Genomic DNA, 19,880 nt, shown 5'->3' with positions numbered 1-19,880 from the left:
TTTAATGAGGGAAATAAGTATTTGACCCCTCTGCAAAACATGACTTAGTACTTGGTGGCAAAACCCTTGTTGGCAATCACAGAGGTCAGACGTTTCTTGTAGTTGGCCACAAGGTTTGCACACATCTCAGGAGGGATTTTGTCCCACTCCTCTTTGCAGATCTTCTCCAAGTCATTAAGGTTTCGAGGCTGACGTTTGGCAACTCGAACCTTCAGCTCCCTCCACAGATTTTCTAAGGGATTAAGGTCTGGAGACTGGCTAGGCCACTCCAGGACCTTAATGTGCTTCTTCTTGAGCCACTCCTTTGTTGCCTTGGGTCATTGTCATGCTGGAATACCCATCCACGACCCATTTTCAATGCCCTGGCTGAGGGAAGGAGATTCTCACCCAAGATTTGACGGTACATGGCCCCGTCCATCGTCCCTTTGATGCAGTGAAGTTGTCCTGTCCCCTTAGCAGAAAAACACCCCCAAAGCATAATGTTTCCACCTCCATGTTTGACGGTGGGGATGGTGTTCTTGGGGTCATAGGCAGCATTCCTCCTCCTCCAAACACGGCGAGTTGAGTTGATGCCAAAGAGCTCGATTTTGGTCTCATCTGACCACATCACTTTCACCCAGTTCTACTCTGAATCATTCAGATGTTCATTGGCAAACTTCAGACGGGCCTGTATATGTGCTTTCTTGAGCAGGGGGACCTTGCGGGCGCTGCAGGATTTCAGTCCTTCACGGCATAGTGTGTTACCAATTGTTTTCTTGGTGACTATGGTCCCAGCTGCCTTGAGATCATTGACAAGATCCTCCCGTGTAGTTATGGGCTGATTCCTCACCGTTCTCATGATCATTGCAACTCCACGAGGTGAGATCTTGCATGGAGCCCCAGGCCGAGGGAGATTGACAGTTCTTTTGTGTTTCTTCCATTTGCGAATAATCGCACCAACTGTTGTCACCTTCTCACCAAGCTGCTTGGCGATGGTCTTGTAGCCCATGCCAGCCTTGTGTAGGTCTACAATCTTGTCCCTGACATCCTTGGAGAGCTCTTTGGTCTTGGCCATGGTGGAGAGTTTGGAATCTGATTGATTGATTGCTTCTATGGACAGGTGTCTTTCATACAGGTAACAAGCTGAGATTAGGAGCACTCCCTTTAAGAGTGTGCTCCTAATCTCATCTCATTACCTGTATGAAAGACACCTGGGAGCCAGAAATCTTTCTGATTGAGAGGGGGTCAAATACTTATTTCCCTCATAAAAATGCAAATAAATTCATAACATTTTTGACATGCGTTTTTCTGGATTACTTTGTTGTTATTCTGTCTCTCACTGTTCAAATAAACCTACCATTAAAATCATAGACTGATTATGTCTTTGTCAGTGGGCAAACGTACAAAATCAGCAGGGGATCAAATACTTTTTTCCCTCACTGTATGTCTGATGGGATGTATAGACATTATGGATAGCTGGTGGGATGGTGTAAATAAAACTAGGCTGCATTACACACTGCAATGGATATTCCAACCCTGAGCCCCAGCCTGCTCTGCTCTAGCTGATCAAAAACGTAAGTGTGCTGCCTAACCAATGGCTGTGCTGTGTAGTAGGGCTATGGTGGCAGTTCAGGAGGAGAGTGAAAGGCTTCTTCCGAAAATAGTTTTTTCTTAGATCTAGTCCAAGAAATGCACTCTTACATGCGGACTAGCCTATATACACTGCTCAAAAAAAATAAAAGGGAACACTTAAACAACACAATGTAACTCCATGTCAATCAATCTTCTGTGAAATCAAACTGTCCACTTAGGAAGCAACACTGATTGACAATAAATTTCACATGCTGTTGTGCAAATGGAATAGACAACAGGTGGAAATTATAGGCAATAAGCAAGACACCCCCAATAAAGGACTGGTTTTGCAGTTGGTGACCACAGACCACTTCTCAGTTCCTATGCTTCCTGGCTGATGTTTTGGTCACTTTTGAATGCTGGCGGTGCTTTCACTCTAGTGGTAGCAAGAGACGGAGTCTACAACCCACACAAGTGGCTCAGGTAGTGCAGCTCATCCAGTATGGCACATCAATGCGAGCTGTGGCAAGAAGGTTTGCTGTGTCTGTCAGCGTAGTGTCCAGAGCATGGAGGCGCTACCAGGAGACAGGCCAGTACATCAGGAGACGTGGAGGAGGCCGTAGGAGGGCAACAACCCAGCAGCAGGACTGCTACCTCCGCCTTTGTGCAAGAAGGAGCAGGAGGAGCACTGCCAGAGCCCTGCAAAATGACCTCCAGCAGGCCACAAATGTGCATGTGTCTGCTCAAACGGTCAGATACAGACTCCATGAGGGTGGTATGAGGGCCCGACGTCCACAGGTGGGGGTTGTGCTTACAGCTCAACACCGTGCAGGACATTTGGCATTTGCCAGAGAACACCAAGATTGGCAAATTCGCCACTGGCGAATGAAAGCAGGTTCACACTGAGCACGTGACAGAGTCTGGAGACGCCGTGGAGAACGTTCTGCTGCCTGCAACATCCTCCAGCATGACCGGTTTGGCGGTGGGTCAGTCATGGTGTGGGGTGACATTTCTTTGGGGGGCCGCACAGCCCTCCATGTGCTCGCCAGAGGTAGCCTGACTGCCATTAGGTACCGAGATGAGATCCTCAGACCCCTTGTGAGACCATATGCTGGTGCGGTTGGCCCTGGGCTCCTCCTAATGCAAGACAATGCTAGACCTCATGTGGCTGGAGTGTGTCAGCAGTTCCTGCAAGAGGAAGGCATTGATGCTATGGACTGGCCCGCCCGTTCCCCAGACCTGAATCCAATTGAGCACATCTGGGACATCATGTCTCACTCCATCCACCAACGCCACGTTGCACCACAGACTGTCCAGGAGTTGGCGGATGCTTTAGTCCAGGTCTGGGAGGAGATCCCTCAGGAGACCATCCGCCACCTCATCAGGAGCATGCCCAGGCATTGTAGGGAGGTCATACAGGCATGTGGAGGCCACACACACTACTGAGCCTCATTTTGACTTGTTTTAAGGACATTACATCAAAGTTGGATCAGCCTGTAGTGTGGTTTTCCACTTTAATTTTGAGGGTGACTCCAAATCCAGACCTCCATGGGTTGATACATTTGATTTCCATTGATAATTTTGTATGATTTTGTTGTCAGCACATTCAACTATGTAAAGAAAAAAGTATTTAATAAGATTATTTCATTCATTCAGATCTAGGATGTGTTATTTTAGTGCAGTGTATTATGTTCTGTTCGGTTTGATAAGGAGGGTGCAGAGATGAGGAGGACCGTAGGTCAACCTCGATAGCTTGCTACTACTATAATTGATTTTTTATTAAAAACAATATATGTATTTATCAGAGTTATTGACCTCACAATAAGCAATTAGAGTAACTTACATTGTGGTGCTTTAACTTGAAGCAGCAGCCGCGACACAAACGGAAATGGACAGCTCATGGTGCTGAAAGTTGGCAAATGAATCTTAGACTTTACTAATAACAAGAGGGCTTTGTGGTGGAGCCTATTTCTTACTATTTAAGAAATAAGAGGTAGGCCTACCTGTTTAACAGACGATATTAGGGTATATGCTGCTATATCCATAGATTTGTCAGTCAATTCCTCCACCCACCATGCACTCTTTAAAGCTCTGTGTCATTGAAGGGCTGTTAAGTTAAAACCAAGACTCGAATTGAGGGTGTATTGGAGGGTATACCATAGGCCTACCTTTTATTAAATAAACTGATTTTTTTTAAAGCACAGGCTTGTTATTTTAAGATTTTGAAGAAAATAAAACATCCGATTATGTCACGTTCGTTTAAGGACGGGTCAGACCAAGGCGCAGCGTGAAATGCGTACATGTTAATTTCACCGATAAACACAAAACAAAACAACAAACCAAACCAAACCAAACCAACGAAACGTGAAGTCCTAAGGCTACAAACAAAACAAGCCTACACACGGAACAAGATCCCACAACTAATGAATGCCAATAGGCTGCCTAAGTCTGATCCCCAATCAGAGACAACGAGCGACAGCTGCCTCTGATTGGGAATCACACCCGGCCAAACATAGAACTAAACAACCTAGATCTAAACATAGAACAACTAACATAGAATATCCACACCCTGACTCAACATACAAGAGTCCCCTGAGTCAGGGCGTGACAGATTATATAAAGTGGTCTATAACAGAGCTTTGGTCTGCGAGGCTTTATGTTAGAAACAAGCTGTAAAATACCTGGGAAAGACGTGACTCCGTCTGATGCATATGGGGATATCATGGTTTCGTTTCTTTGACATTCAGAGGCTGAGCTACAACCTTCTATAGCCAAGGATAATTTTTTGGGACTTTGCTTGGGAAGTAATCTAATTCTGTCACTATCAATTTATTAAATGATTTACTTCCTGTACAATAGAACATGTTTAAACCCAGACAGCTTTTAGGGAAAAACTTGTGACTTTCTCTCGTTGGGTTAAGCCACAGAAGAAGAGTAGCCAGCAGTTAAAGCTTACATTTTCCTGTGTCGGTAAGCCTACTCTGTCTGTGGTGGAAAGGTATGCCGAACTTTTGAAACTACCATCACAAATAGAACATATATTTCACCTGATGTATAAATGTGAAGCATCCGTTTGGCGTTTCCAAATATGGTAGTGAGAGGAAGCCCAGTGACCGGAAGTGGGAGAAGATGGAACGAGATGGATTTTGGCCAACATTCTGCAAATTCTCATCAATGAAACATTTGATTCAATACAGTTCTGTTCCCAAAACTGAAATCTGTTATGAACAGAGTGGACTAAGTTTAGTAGAAAGTGCCAAAGTTTTTTTTTAATGTGTGTTGTTTAGGAGCGCAAAAGCGAATCGAGTTATTACACACGCGCAGTTCAAAATAGGCGTTCCCTAATGGAAATATGCAAACGCATCCTAGAACACGCCAATAGGATCTCTCTACCTCGTGCTTGGCTCTGCCCACCTCCTTGCTTGTTCTGCCCACTATGACTAATTTGTTCCCATCGGAAATGACAGGCTGTGGTCTATCTTGGGTTAGTTATAAAAAATCTTTGGTACCATGCTCAGATTCCTAATGATGTCTCAGATTAAATTATTTGCAAACGGAGAGTTTCGTTGCAAACAAGACACACTGATTTGACACTGGAGAAACATGATAAGATGAACACATTGGCCTATCTCTCTGTCCATTCTTAGCCTGTAATTTGTGTGGTATTAAAAAAGATTCTGCTAATATGTAAAATGACATAGAATTACATTAAATCTTTATAAAAGGCATTTTTTTTGTCTGACCTGCAAATACGATGATAGATTCATGCAATGCTTTTACTATAAAGGAGATATTTCCATCCCTACTCATGTCCATGGTGGTCTGTGAACCCGAAGTTATTTGTGCCAGAAGGGTGCAGGCTGGAATCAAACCCACGCTGACATGTTAGGCTACAGATACATTTGGCTACAGATACATGTTGCAGTAATGGGACCTGCCTCTGCATGGAGAGAAAGAGAACTGCTATTTTTCAGGGATTCACCAGGCTCATTTGAATGTCCTGATGCAGCAGGAAAATTCTCTGCCACAAAGAGTGATCAAGTTCATATCTGACATCTGTACTTTGAGCTAGTATCGTATCTGAAGATTATGCCTTTGTTAAATGTTTTTCATGACGAAATGGAATGTTGGTTGTTCAGGCCAAAGGGGGGAGGTTTTATGATGTTATTTGAAATGTGCCGCTTGGAGGGTGACGCCCGAGGGGAGACTGGTGATTGGCCAGAAGAGGGAGTAGCCCCTCCCTTTGCATTGTTTATAAATAGGAGTTAAACGATGAGACGACAGAACGGCCATAACAATCTGGGAGGCGTTCTCCAGGCAACGCGTGTCTGTGAATTTATGCTGTAACCTCGTGGTATGAATAAAAACTTCTGACACGATGCAGCATAACGGACTTTTTGTTCATCAGCAATATTACCACCATTCATCATATACGACATAATGGCGCCCAACGTGGGGCATGGGTTTGCGTCTCCTCTTTGTTTCAGTCAACCGCCGGCCTAACTCTCTCTGAAGCATGGCCGAAAAAGGGTGAGTGTGTTCTTACCGCTTCGGAGTTTGTTAGATTGGATATGACTTGTGTACATTGAAGGGATGTTCCATATGACCTGGCCTCAGGTGGTGTTTGTTGCTGGTCGACTGAAGTCTGCTAAATTTATTTCATCGGAAACGACAGTTAATTGGAATTTAGAGCATTAAACTGTAGGATTTAGAGTGATAAGTTTATATTTCATTGGTAACGGATGGCAATGATGGGTAAATTCAGATATGCGCATTCTTTAGAGCATTGCAGTGGTTTAGATAAGACCTCGTAACGAACGGGGCGACCACCAGGGTGGGCCAAAATCCTGGACATGCATTATGAGTGTTCAGGTTCAGTCTGGGACTGGGGGTTGGTTGAAAATTTCTTGGGGATTGCTTACTCAACCTCTGTTCGACGGGATAGTTGCATTGGGGAGGGTCGCTCACTGAAATAGCCATACCCACGGCAGAATAAATTTAGGGCAAAGGAAACAGTAATCAATTAAAGGTGCAATGCGGGATGTTCATTTGTGTAGTAGGTCGCAGTTGGCTAGAGGCTGAAGCTAGGGCTGGATTGGTTTAGGCTACGTGGTGCCTCGTTGCTATGGTGGCTGAGGTGGATGCTAATGTTACATGCTAATTGTGTGTTGTGTCAGTGTACCTTGGGCTAAGCTAGATGCTAATTGTGTTGCGTGCTACATGCTAACGGATATCCTTAGGGGTCCACTGCGATGGATTCAAGCCTCTTAAACTTGTTTGTATGTAGGTGGAACTGAAAGTTCTGCGTAAATGTGAGTTATGTTGTGTTATTGTCTGGCTATAAGTGTAAAATAGAGAAACTGAGGTAGGATGCTGGCGTTCTATTTTGTAGTAAGCATGGGCTTGAATGGTTGTGCGCATGCGTTTAATTTTGCGATACTACCCTACAGAAAGGGGAGGTTATGACACGAGATTAGGACACGTGTTGATTTTACGGGGATAAAAACTACAAAATGAGGTTGGCTAAGCCTACAAAACAAAATGGTGGCTTAAGGTCATAGGTCCCATTTGGCGTTACCCTGCAAGGGAAAATAGACAGAGGAGAAATTTTAACACGATGATTCTAGTTTAAACGGCGGTGGATTAAGATGAAACTTGTTTTGGGACCTATTGAATTTATAAATTAAATATATGTTGACGAAGTATAATGCATTGAATTAAATTAAATATAGGATAACGGATTATAATAGATTGAATTAAATAATTAAATAACGGATTAAAATAAAAAATAAAAAAAGGGTTTTTGAGCGATCTATTTAATTCTGAGTTTAGTCTTAGAGTGAATAATGTAGAACGAACGAATATTGAATGGTTGGAAATACTCAGTGACTGCATTAACGACTAAAATGTTATGTTGTGTCTTTGTTCTTCTGTCATATGAGAGGAACGCTAAGTGAGAGGAGCGAGGAGATACAGGAAGTGATCACGTCACGTGGCAGAGGATCAAGTCAAAAAAAAAAAAAAAAAAAGGTTTTGGTACTGATTATGGTTACAAAATCTTTCCCTAACAGGATATGTGATGTTATGACCATTTCGCATAGGCGTGGCAAACTGATTCATTAAAAATTGCATTTTGGAGGCTATGTGCATCACTGGGGTTTAATTACAGATGTGTTGGGAATCCAGGATGGATTGAGGATTCTTCTGTAAATTTATGATAATTAGAGCTAATGGAGCAAGGGGTTATGGGAATTGGAGTATTGTAGTATTGAAGGTTGGGCTTTGTTTATGGGTATTTTAGTCTGAAGATTACTAACTTGCATTTACTTGCATTTGATGGGTTGTGGTAATATACTCAACACTAATTGATAAATTGGTGATATAGGAATAAAAAATTGGTTTTAAATTATTCATAATTTTTAATTGAGTTTTTAATGGGTTTTTATTTTTAATTAAAGGGTTTTTGAATAAGGCATTTAATTGAATGTTTTTAATATTCATATTTTATTTTATTTAATTTTTTTTGGGAGGAGAACATTTTTTTTATTTTTTTTTTTATTTTTTTTATTTTTTTTGAAGGTTGTTAGGGTTATATTAATAATTTAAGGGGGGAAGCCTATATAACTTATACAGTCTAGAATAAGATAGTTCACAATAAAGGAATATAAAAGGGTGTTACAATGGGGAAAAAGATATCAGGACTATGAGAGTCATTTCACGGGTGGAAATAGGGGTAATCCTTTAATTAAAGTGTTGCTAGGTTATCCGGCAAGTGAAACAAAAGTTGCCCTTCATTCTCAAACAAAAATTGATAAAATATGTCAGCGATAAGATAGGTTTAAAAAGTAGAGCTTAGGGATGTTTATTCTCAGCTTACAATGATCATCTAGCAGGGTGATTATGGCATCAGAGATGAAGACGAATACGAGCAGAAACAACGATGAAGATGAATTCAGAAGACGGAAGAAAATGGGATGTCTGGGAACTTAAGGAGATGAGGAGGATGAAGATGAGTGATTGAGAGAGGTCATGGGTGGATATGACTCTGATCAGAAGGAAGTGGCAAGAGAGGAAAGAAGGATACTGGAGACTTGATCTCTGATGAAAGTTGAACGAAGGAGACAAGAGATTCGAGTTCTGATGAAGAAAGTGATGAAGATTTGGAGATTAAAGGTGTTGTATGTTCAAGAGGATTTTATCCTACAATGACTGGCAAAGAAGAAATAGGAGATATAGACCGAGGCGTATCAGGCCTGGAGGAAGAGACGACTTTGGGAGAGGTAAGGGAGCTAGAGGAACAGCTCGAGACGCTGAAGATATAGAAGAGACAAGGAGAAAACCTGCGGAGAACATTTTTAATCCCAAGAATTGAAGAAGAACACATTGAGGTCAAGAAGAGCCCACTAGTAAGAAGATGATGGAAGATGATATTTCGAGGACAGAACTTGGAACTAAGGTTGAAGAATACTGATATGTCAACGATGAGAAGAACCGGACGAAGAAAACTCAAGCAAATACAACTTATAACTGGTGGTGGAGAAGAAGAAAATAAGTGTTGGTTATGAAGAATCAGAGTGAATCAAATCAACAATCACTGTTACAGCTTCAACTGAACAATATCAAAGGCAATTGTACCAGCCAAGGGGGGACCAGATGTTCCATATCGATCGCCAGTTTCTGGACAGACACGGAATTGGAGAGGGAGAAGAACAAAGAAGGAGGAATATTTCAGCTACACTTTCAGCAACTTTCAGAAGACTAGTATAATTATGGACAGATTGGGTACTTTACCTGTTCATGCAACAAGTTAGGAGGAAGAACGGAGAACATTTTTAAGGAAGATGAAGGAGAAAGTGAAGATCACCTGTTCTAGAAGAGATGAAGGGGGGTGCATTGCTGAGAGCATCGATTAGAGAAGAAGAGGAAATAGCTAACAGTTGAAACAACTGACCATTAGAAGTGATAGTGAATAGGGGAAAAACTTATCGGGGTTCAGTCTAAAAAGGTTAAACATATCACTCTGTAAAATAAACTAGTTAGGATAGGGATTGGAAGTAGTAAAACAGTTTAAATACTCTTAGGGAATCAATTGAGCTCTGCTATAGAAGTCAAATAGGAATTAAAAGAGACAATATATCAATGACATTGTGGGAAGAGATGCATGGTGTAAATTGAAGTATTCAATCAGAGGCACAATAGACGACTGACTGTCTGGTAGAATATTTTAAGAAGTAGGGTTTTTTGGGAATCATTTGCTTAAAAGATAATATCATAGGAAGGATGATAATGTATTAGATTACATGTTAGACAATCTGTCTGGGAAAATAAACTTAATAGGGGTGACTGTTATTTTGGGTTACATTCTTACACTAAGAGATTTGAGGTTAGGCTAAAAGGTGTTTAGTCGGTTTTGCCAAGTCTGTGTGTAATGAGTCAGAAGCAGGTGGGGAACTTTCCCAATCACATATTCCAAAAATTTGGTGGTAAGAGATTTTGTCAATAGATCAGGGGAAAAGGTTTTAAATGTTATGAGAGAAAAGATTAGATTAAAATAAGTTAGGGGTAGGCTAGGTTGAAGGGACTCTGAGACAGTAAGTTAAGTTTTAAAGCTAGTAGTAAGAGAGAGAACAATGGTGAATGACACTGTCCAGTAGGGAGATCAAGGTCATTATAGGTGTATTTTGTTATAATCAGGAGGTTTAAAGTTTAGAGGTAGAACTGAAAGGGGGAAAAAGTGACACTAGGGGTGATGGATGGAAGTACAAGGAAAGAGTTCAGAGCTTAGGGGAAAACTAGGGATGAGGTAGTAAAAATAAGGACATTAACACTTCCGTCTATTAGAACAACAGGGAGAAGTAATTTAACTCTTTCAACATTGATAGTTATTAAAGGCATAAATATAGCGCATTTGATTAAGGGTACAGCACCAATTTTAGGGGGAAAAATACTTATTAGGGTTTAAGATGGGGACGTTTCTCTCATATGGAGAGATAATTATGGAGAATAAGTATTGTTATCAGGACCAGGAGTAGAAGGAGGTATAGTTTGGAATAGGGTTAGGAGTGACTGTTCACTTATGTTGCGTAATATTATAGAGAAAGGTTAGGGAGAATATATGTGTACTTATTTAGGGCAAGCATTAGAATTTGTTTCGGTTAGGAATTATTGGTTAAAGGGCAATGTAATTCATAAAGTAACGCTTATAATGGAAGATTTGAAGTCTGTAGAAGTTTTCACAGTCATTGAGGGAGTTCAGGAGGAGTAGAACTGAATGGACAGTAGTCACTCCAACAGTAGATAATACACAGAGGATAATGGGAAATTTTGCATTAGAAGTAATTAGGGTTGATACAGCAGCTAAATCAACTACTTTAAGGGTAACTTTGGAAGGGATTAATGATACTATGGCAATAGCAAATATAGGAGTATGATACTGACAACAATTGTTCTGAAATTGAAGGAGGCAGCAAGAGAGACTCAGGGGTTTAGGTTATTACGAATAGGGTTAAAAAAAGGAGAGCCGATATTAATAGAAACAATATAGATTAATCTGAAATGGAGAAGAGAGATTCGTCATGGAAGCTGCAGGATGAGGTCTTTTGATTTTGATGACAGAGGGGGGGGGCATCTGATCAGTGCTGCTCGTTCCTCTGTTGTGGAAATTAGAGATAGATTAACTCATTCTGTAGGGGCAGTGAGGAATCTTGAGGGTTGATGTCTGTTGGGGATGCCAGCCCAAGACGTGTTAGACGGTCGCGCGGCCTCTGGCAGGTGTGGGTAAATGTTATGCTTTGTCATGACTGTGGTATCGGCAACAGTCATTGACCGATAAAATAATGTAGTTGTCAGAACAGTAGGGTTTAAGTGTTCTTGGGTAAATGAATTACCCTATGGGAATTGTTAGATGGAAAGTAAAGTCAGGTAACAGTGGAAACCTGAAGTATTCAGGTGAACCAGTGAGAATAAAAGTTGTTGGTGTTCTAATAAAACATATGAGGTAAGGGGTATGTTTATGGAAAGATCAGATTGGGATGTTAGATGATAACTTTGGATAAGTATGACCTTAAGGGTAGTAATGACAAATAATAGGTTACTTTTTATATATCAGGTAGTAAGAAGAGCAGGACTTTGATGGTTAAAAGATTAGCTTTTGACTGACAATGTGACTATGGGAATTTTAGAGGATAAGGGGAAATTATGATAGAGTATATTCTTACCCTATGGGGATAGGATGTTGTTACAGGTCAACGTTGAAGCTTCCATATGAGGTTTTACCATTATAAGAGGGATAGCATTGGACACAGCTAAATCTAGGGTTGGAAGGGTGACATTGCATTTGCATTTTAGTCATTTAGCAGACACATGGCGACATGTCATAGTCTTCAAGCCTATCATTGAAGAATAAGTTTAAGGGAGAAGGGGGGACTTCATTCATGGTATGGTGTAACATTTGGGAAGATAATATTGATAAATATTAGTGTATTACTGTGAGTCCAGATAGTTCAGATAATATCACTGGGGTTATAGATGCATTGTAAGGGATGCATTTGAAAGGATTTGGTTGCAAGATCAATTAGGCCAGTAGGGGCAGTGATGGGTCAGATTCTAGTTTAAGCTTTGATAACACTGTGTGATGTTTGTACTGACTTTTGAGAAAGTTATGAGATTGAGATAGGTTGGAGAAGTGGTGCCTGGAGACAACACTCAGATGCCGGTGTTGACTGTTCCTGATCTGGATAAAGATGGACAAGTGGAACTGAGGGATAAATATCATTTTGGATTATTTGATGATTTTTCAAATTGTTTTTTCAATATTAGTATAATTTTTAGTATGATTTATGAATCAAAGGGGGGAATGGATAATGTGATTCATGCATCATTTATGTATCATTTTTTAAATTCTTAGGTGAAATGGAGGTTTAATTTGAAAGTGGTTGTTTTGCAAAGGATACTGTTTGGTCGTTTATTTTCTTGTCATTCCAGAAGCATGTGGGAGAACATGTGGAGATTGGAATACTCAAACAAAGACAATATGAAGGGACAATATGACTGGAGGAGACGAAACAAGGAGGGTGTGGCTGATTCCATCATCAACAAGTCCATTGGAAGAGGACATTACAGGAAGAGGAAGTGTAGTGGACTACATTCCAGTGTCTGCAATGAAATATAGACATGTGTAATACATAATTGGGTCATATTCTTAGGTATTGATTTTAGTAGAATTATGTTTGATGTTATTGAATGCAGATGAGGATCGTAGATGCTTTTGTTTATTTCGATGGGGTTAGGGACAGAAGGTTTAAGCAGGGAGAGATTCCCTTTCAGGTCCTATGGGTTGACCAGCCTGAGAGTGGATATTTATGGATAGGATTTTGTTTACATGGGTATTTAATTACATCATAGTTTCAAATGCATTTACATGAGTTATGAGGTTATCTGGAGTACCGACGGTGGTTGCCTGGGGCAGAGGGACGGTGAGAGAATTTTACTGTCTTGATTGATATGGATGGATGGCTGCTGGACAGTTTTTCGCTCTCACACTCCATAGAGATTTATTCATAATTCATAGTAATGTGTTCATACTTCATAAACAGTTGTTCATATGTCATAGTAATGTATTTATACTCCATAGAGATTTCTTCATGGGTCATAGTAATGTATTCACACTTCATAAACAGGTATTTCATAGAAAGGTATTTACACTCTAGAGGAGAATGTTTTTGGGTTTAAGGTTAAGAATATTCAATGAGATAACTGGTTAATAGTCATAATCTTATTCTGTTTGTTTTCGAGACGTTTATTTCGTCTCGAAAGGGGGGAATATCGTATCTGAAGATTATGCCTTTGTTAAATGTTTTTCATGACGAAATGGAATGTTGGTTGTTCAGGCCAAAGGGGGGAGGTTTTATGATGTTATTTGAAATGTGCCGCTTGGAGGGTGACGCCCGAGGGGAGACTGGTGATTGGCCAGAAGAGGGAGTAGCCCCTCCCTTTGCATTGTTTATAAATAGGAGTTAAACGATGAGACGACAGAACGGCCATAACAATCTGGGAGGCGTTCTCCAGGCAACGCGTGTCTGTGAATTTATGCTGTAACCTCGTGGTATGAATAAAAACTTCTGACACGATGCAGCATAACGGACTTTTTGTTCATCAGCAATATTACCACCATTCATCATATACGACACTAGTCCTTGCAATCAGAGTTCCAGTATCCATTTAAAAGTAATCAGGTTTATTACAGTTATGCAATAAGAATACAGTTATCAAAGAGAACATACCAGAAGTCTTCAATGTAAAAATATACTAACGTATCTAAGTCTATAAGCCTAGAAAATACACCACTATGACATACAAAATGTACTTGCTCCCATAAGTAAGAATATACCCAACTTTTATCCTTCCCTGGGCAGATCCAGATCTCAATAATTCCCATTGTTTAATTACCATCACTCTGCTTGGCCAAAACAATGAAACAAAATAACAAAAACATCACACACACACTCTTGGAACTAAATCCTCACAACTCAATCTAAATGATAGGAGCACACATCTGTGTTGCTCCTGATTTGAACTGACCGCTGTCGGGCAAAAGTTTAACATAGTTAAAGCTATCAGTCGGTGTTTAACTCAATCTATGAATTTGGGTTACATTTCTCCAGCCACATCCCTCAGCTGTTTACCAAAAAGTGGCGCGGTGGTCGCTGCCAATAAAACAGCTCCCTTGATTGCAACAAAGTAGGAATCAATTATTTAGAAACACCAGAATACACAAAGTGCTCAATATATAAACGGAGCCGGTCAAACCCTGTCCTTTACAAAAAATGGAATCAAAGCAGGGGCCTGAGGGGTCGACAGTAGTTGTAATGGCACGAACAGGTTCATCAGATGTTGAAGCTGGAAGGAATAGAGACAGATGTTTGAAACCGAGAGATGCAGCTTAATATTAATAACATTTTAACAACTACTTAATTTAGCAATTATGTAACAATCTGCCAGGACCAACTTCCTGCAGGGGCATCCTCACCCCCCACTATATTATTGTTGATGGAGGGAATGCCACCCACGAAAGTGAGAACAATTTAGTTGGAATTTCGACTTAAATACAAATTCTAGAATTCAGCCAAACTGATTTTAGATCGTGGCAGGACACGAGATGGTCGGGAATGGGGTCTTGAATTTTGGAAAATGGACACGTGTCAGCTGGGATGCAAGTGCGTATTGTCTCAATTCTCATTTAGCCCTAAACAGTGGCAGACTCTAGTGATCACTATCAGGCACATCAGCAAGTGACCATTCCATAAAGGGTTTAGGGTCCAAGTGTTCTTTCAACATAAGATTGTCAACGTGTTTTTTTACGTAAACGATGCCGAGTCACGGAGGCGTTGCTTAATGGACAGGTCTGTCTCACTGTCTGGAGGCTACGATTGGATAGAGTACAATCAGCGCAGCTGTTTCAAACCCGCGTCACACCTACAACTTTATTGATCAAAATCAAAACCCAGCTCTTTCGTAAGAACCCCACCTACATATAATATGTGTTATATAACATAAAATCTAATTCAGTCAGTTACAATCCAGTCAGAGAGAATTGAGAAGTGTATTGAAATCAGCTACATAATGATCGCCTTGAATCGTCCCACTCGTGTGTTTTCCGTTGTACCCTGCTGCAACCACCGGTTGGTTGGTTTAAAAGTTATTTTGTGTCATTCTAAGAGTAAAGTGTTGCGTTGTTACATGCCGCAACCACCAGTTGATTTAACATGTAATGTGTGACATTTTAAGAGTATCACCTCGAGCCATCACCGAGCCAAGAGGGCCGAGGTAAACTACGGCTGACTCCTAAAGATTCGATTCACTTTATTCTGATTTGATTTATTTTTAGCTAATTCTACTATTCATAAAATAATGTTTAAGCACGGAGCACAAGCCACCGGCACAACTCAACATTCTAGAGAGTGCCAATGAAGCCCAAAACGTGTCTGCTGCAGACGGACAGGAAAAAGCCATAATAAAACTTGATCAGTCATATTGTAAAAACTATTGGTCGCTAAATCCGGAGAAATGACGGACCATGTAAAAAACCTTTCGCTGGTATTGATCAAAACCCAGCTCTTTCGTGAGAACCCCACCTATATATAATATTTGTTAAAATAACATCTCATTAAGATTAAAGACCCCACCTATATATCATATTTGTTATATAACATATCATTAAGATTAGAGACGGTTTCAGCCAGTTACCATCCAGTCAGAGAGAATTGAAATCAGCTACTTATTGGGTGTAATGGAAACTCACCAGGGGTTGTTGAATTGCCATCAGTTGTTGAAGTGGTCGCTGGAGGGAATAGACAGAGGTTGGAAACTTAGCACGCGCACTTCCTGTAAAGCCCTGTAGCCCCCCAAATATGAGATTTGGTCTCCTATAAACGCTTAAAACCCCACCCGCCTTCGAACCTGCTGCTTCGATAGGATAGAGCAGTACAGCTGTTTAAACTCCTATCACCTGCTCCACTTTCTCTCCCTGAATTTTGACCAATTTCACTGACTTCTTAAACTCTTTGCAGTCCATCATTCATTCATTTTCAATGGAGGCAGATCGCCTTGAGTCGTCCCACTCTTGTGTGTTTTCTGTTGTACCCTGCTGCAACCACGGGTTGGTTGGTTGGTTTAACATTTATTTTGTGACATTCTAAGAGTAATGTGCTGCGTTCTTCCATGCTGCAACCACCAGTTGATCTAACATGTATTTTGTGACATTTAAAGAGTATCACCTCGAGCCATCACCGAGCCAAGAGGGCCGAGGTAAACTATGGCTGACTCCCAAAGATTCGATTCACTTTATTCTGATTTGATTTATTTTTAGCTAATTCTAGCATTCACAAAATAATGTTTTAGCACGGAGCACAAGCCACCGGCACAACTCAACATTCCAGAGAGTGCCAATGAAGCCCAAAACGTGTATTTTGCAGACGGATAGGAAAAAGCCATAATAAAACTTGATCAGTCATATTGTAAAAACTATTGTTCGCTAAATCCGGAGAAATTATAGACCATGTAAAAATCTGTTGGTCATTAAATCCATATCCGCAGACCATGTATAAACTATTGGACGCAAAATCCGGCTAGAAGGACCATGTAAAAATGATTGGTCCCTAATCCGGAGAAATGACGGACCATTTAAAAAAACGTTTGTTTGGTATTGATCAAAACCCAGCTCTTTCGTGAGAACCCCACCTATATATAATATTTGTTAAAATAACATCTCATTAAGATTAAAGACCCCACCTATATATCATATTTGTTATATAACATCTCATTAAGATTAGAGACGGTTTCAGCCAGTTACCATCCAGTCAGAGATAATTGAAATCAGCTATTTATTGGGTGTAATGGAAACTCACCAGGGGTTGTTGAATTATCATCAGTTGTTGAATTGGTCACTGGAGGGAATAGACAGAGGTTGGAAACTTAGCAGGAGCACTTCCTGTAAAGCCCTGTAGCCCCCCAAATATGAGATTTGGTCTCCTATAAACGCTTAAAACCCCACCAGCTTCGATCCTGCTGCTTCGATTGGATAGAGCTGTTTAAACTCCTATCACCTGCTTCACTTTCTCTCCCTGATTTTTGCCCAATTTCACTGACTTCTTAAACTCTTTGCAGTCATTCATTTTCAATGGAGGCAGATCGCCTTGAGTCGTCCCACTCTTGTGTGTTTTCTGTTGTACCCTGCTGCAACCACGGGTTGGTTGGTTGGTTTAACATTTATTTTGTGACATTCTAAGAGTAATGTGCTGCGTTCTTCCATGCTGCAACCACCAGTTGATTCACAATTTAGCCCAAAACAGTGGCAGACTCTTAGTGATCACTATCAGACACATCAGCAAGTGGCCATTCCATAAAGGGCTTAGGGTCCAAGTGTTCTTTCAACATAACATTAGCAACGTGTTGACTTATTGAAACGATGCCAAGTCCAGAATTGTCCTGCTTACACTTTTTAGTCATTTTTGGCACTGGAATACATGCTTCTGACTAACATATATGCCGGCTTCAGTTACAATGTAGTCAAGTTGAAAAGTGGATTGAAATCAGTTATTGGGTGTAATGTAAACTCACCAAAATCAGCAGTGGTCACCTTACCTTTTGAAACAATGGGGGGGGGGGGGGGGGGGGTCAAGGTCAGCAAACTTAACTTCACATGTAAAATACTAACACAATCATCATCATACAAAGTGGATAAAGTACTTACTCATCATCAACAAAAACAGCACAAAAAACATCATTTGATTCCCCATTGTCACAAGCTCCTTGCCGATTCAAATCTAGAAGCAAACATGATTATAATTTTCGTCATAACCATGAATATTATTATCCCCTTCTTCAAAACTGGCTTCATTCATTTTAAATGTTCTATTCTACAAACAGCTCACCTGTTTCTGTGCATTCACCCTTTCTTCTGTGTAGTTCTGTTGGGTTGGGACTATAGGCTTATGGGTACAGTTTATATGTAGGTATGTTAATAAGGTGGAATGTGGCCAAACCTGTATAGTCATTTACATTTTTACATTTACGTCATTTAGCAGACTTACAAATTGGTGCATTCACCTTATAGCCAGTGGGATAACCACTTTACAATTATTATTTTTTGGGGTGGGGGGGGGGGGGGGTAGAGGGATGACTTTATCCTATCCCAGGTATTCCTTAAAGAGGTGGGGTTTCAAATGTCTCCGGAAGGTGGTGAGTGACTCCGCTGTCCTGGCGTCGTGAGGGAGCTTGTTCCACCATTGGGGTGCCAGAGCAGCGAACAGTTTTGACTGGGCTGAGCGGGAACTATGCTTCCGCAGAGGAAGGGGAGCCAGCAGGCCAGAGGTGGATGAACGCAATGCCCTCGTTTGGGTGTAGGGACTGATCAGAGCCTGAAGGTACGGAGGTGCCGTTCCCCTCACAGCTCCATAGGCAAGCACCATGGTCTTGTAACAGATGCGAGCTTCAACTGGAAGCCAGTGGAGTGTGTGGAGGAGCGGGGTGACGTGAGAGAACTTGGGAAGGTTGAACACCAGACGGGCTGTGGCATTCTGGATTAGTTGTAGGGGTTTAATGGCACAGGCAGGGAGCCCAGCCAACAGCGAGTTGCAGTAATCCAGACGGGAGATGACAAGTGCCTGGATTAGGACCTGTGCCGCTTCCTGTGTAAGGCAGGGTCGTACTCTCCGAATGTTGTAGAGCATGAACCTATAGGATCGGGTCACCGCCTTGATGTTAGCGGAGAACGACAGGGTGTTGTCCAGGGTCACGCCAAGGCTCTTCGCACTCTGGGAGGAGGACACAACGGAGTTGTCAACCGTGATGGCGAGATCATGGAACGGGCAGTCCTTCCCCGGGAGGAAGAGCAGCTCCGTCTTGCCAAGGTTCAGCTTGTCAATGGCATGCATGAATCACCACAAGGACACTTACTGCAGGTGTTTGCACCAGGCTTATGTATTTTGTATGCAAATCAAATGAATAACATGGAATAACAACAAATGGAATGCAATACATACATTTCAATTACGAGATTACAAAACAATTACACCTTGGTACACACCGCTAACTGGTTCCTGAGCTATATTCACCTTCAATATCTTAATCAGGACCTGATTTGCTGTAATAAAAAATTAAAGATTATTAGCTCAAGACAACCTAGTCCTATTTCATTTACAAATCTCATGACATGGCTTGAGACTTGGCTATGAGATATACTGTACTAAAGTATCGAGGGGGATTTTTATTTAGCTGAGCATGTTAGCTAGCTAAATGTAGTATTGGTATAGCTAACATTAGCAAGTTAGCAGCTGTGAAGTCACTGAAATTATTTGAAATAGTGATTGAGGTAGCCAAGTAATCTAGCTAAACACTTAACCTTTATTTATGGTAATATAAATTAGCTAATTTACCTGTGGCACTACACGTGGGCATTTGATATGTGAACTCTACCACCTGCTACAGAAACACAACTAACCAAACAGTGCTAGGTGTACGGCAAACATTTTAGACCTAAAAAATGGTCCCCTGATGTGTAGAACACAATATTATTAATATTTTATATATATATTCTCAAAATCACATATATATATAGTGATTTTGAGAACGAAGATAGAATTTGTTTGGGGAAATCCGAAACCTGGAAAAACAAAAACAGAGAAAATGGAATTTGGAGGAAAAAAAATGCTTTTTAAATTTTTTAAATGTCTTATGCTGTGCATGACTGCAATTTAGAGCGTGTCATCCTGCAGCACAACATTTTGGGGAAAGTTGAAGTCAGGTCCAATATTGGCTATGAACCCAAGTGG

At 40.9% G+C, this 19,880-nt stretch overlaps 1 long non-coding RNA gene across 1 annotated transcript; it reads right to left on the bottom strand.

The window, feature by feature from the left end:
• Nucleotides 1-13,753: 13,753 nt before the first annotated feature.
• Nucleotides 13,754-18,069, bottom strand: LOC311111504. Its single transcript, XR_014610776.1, has 6 exons — nucleotides 17,982-18,069; nucleotides 17,801-17,873; nucleotides 17,668-17,691; nucleotides 16,956-16,994; nucleotides 15,851-15,889; nucleotides 13,754-14,448 (listed from the first exon to the last, which is right to left on the bottom strand). It is a non-coding gene; the product is annotated as an uncharacterized lncRNA (long non-coding RNA).
• Nucleotides 18,070-19,880: the final 1,811 nt, after the last annotated feature.

The sequence above is a fragment of the Coregonus lavaretus genome (genome assembly GCF_964263955.1).
Source record: "Coregonus lavaretus genome assembly, chromosome: 37".
Lineage (NCBI taxonomy): Eukaryota > Metazoa > Chordata > Actinopteri > Salmoniformes > Salmonidae > Coregonus > Coregonus lavaretus.
Note: the sequence above shows the minus strand (reverse complement) of the source record. Positions and strands in the feature narration are given on the sequence as shown.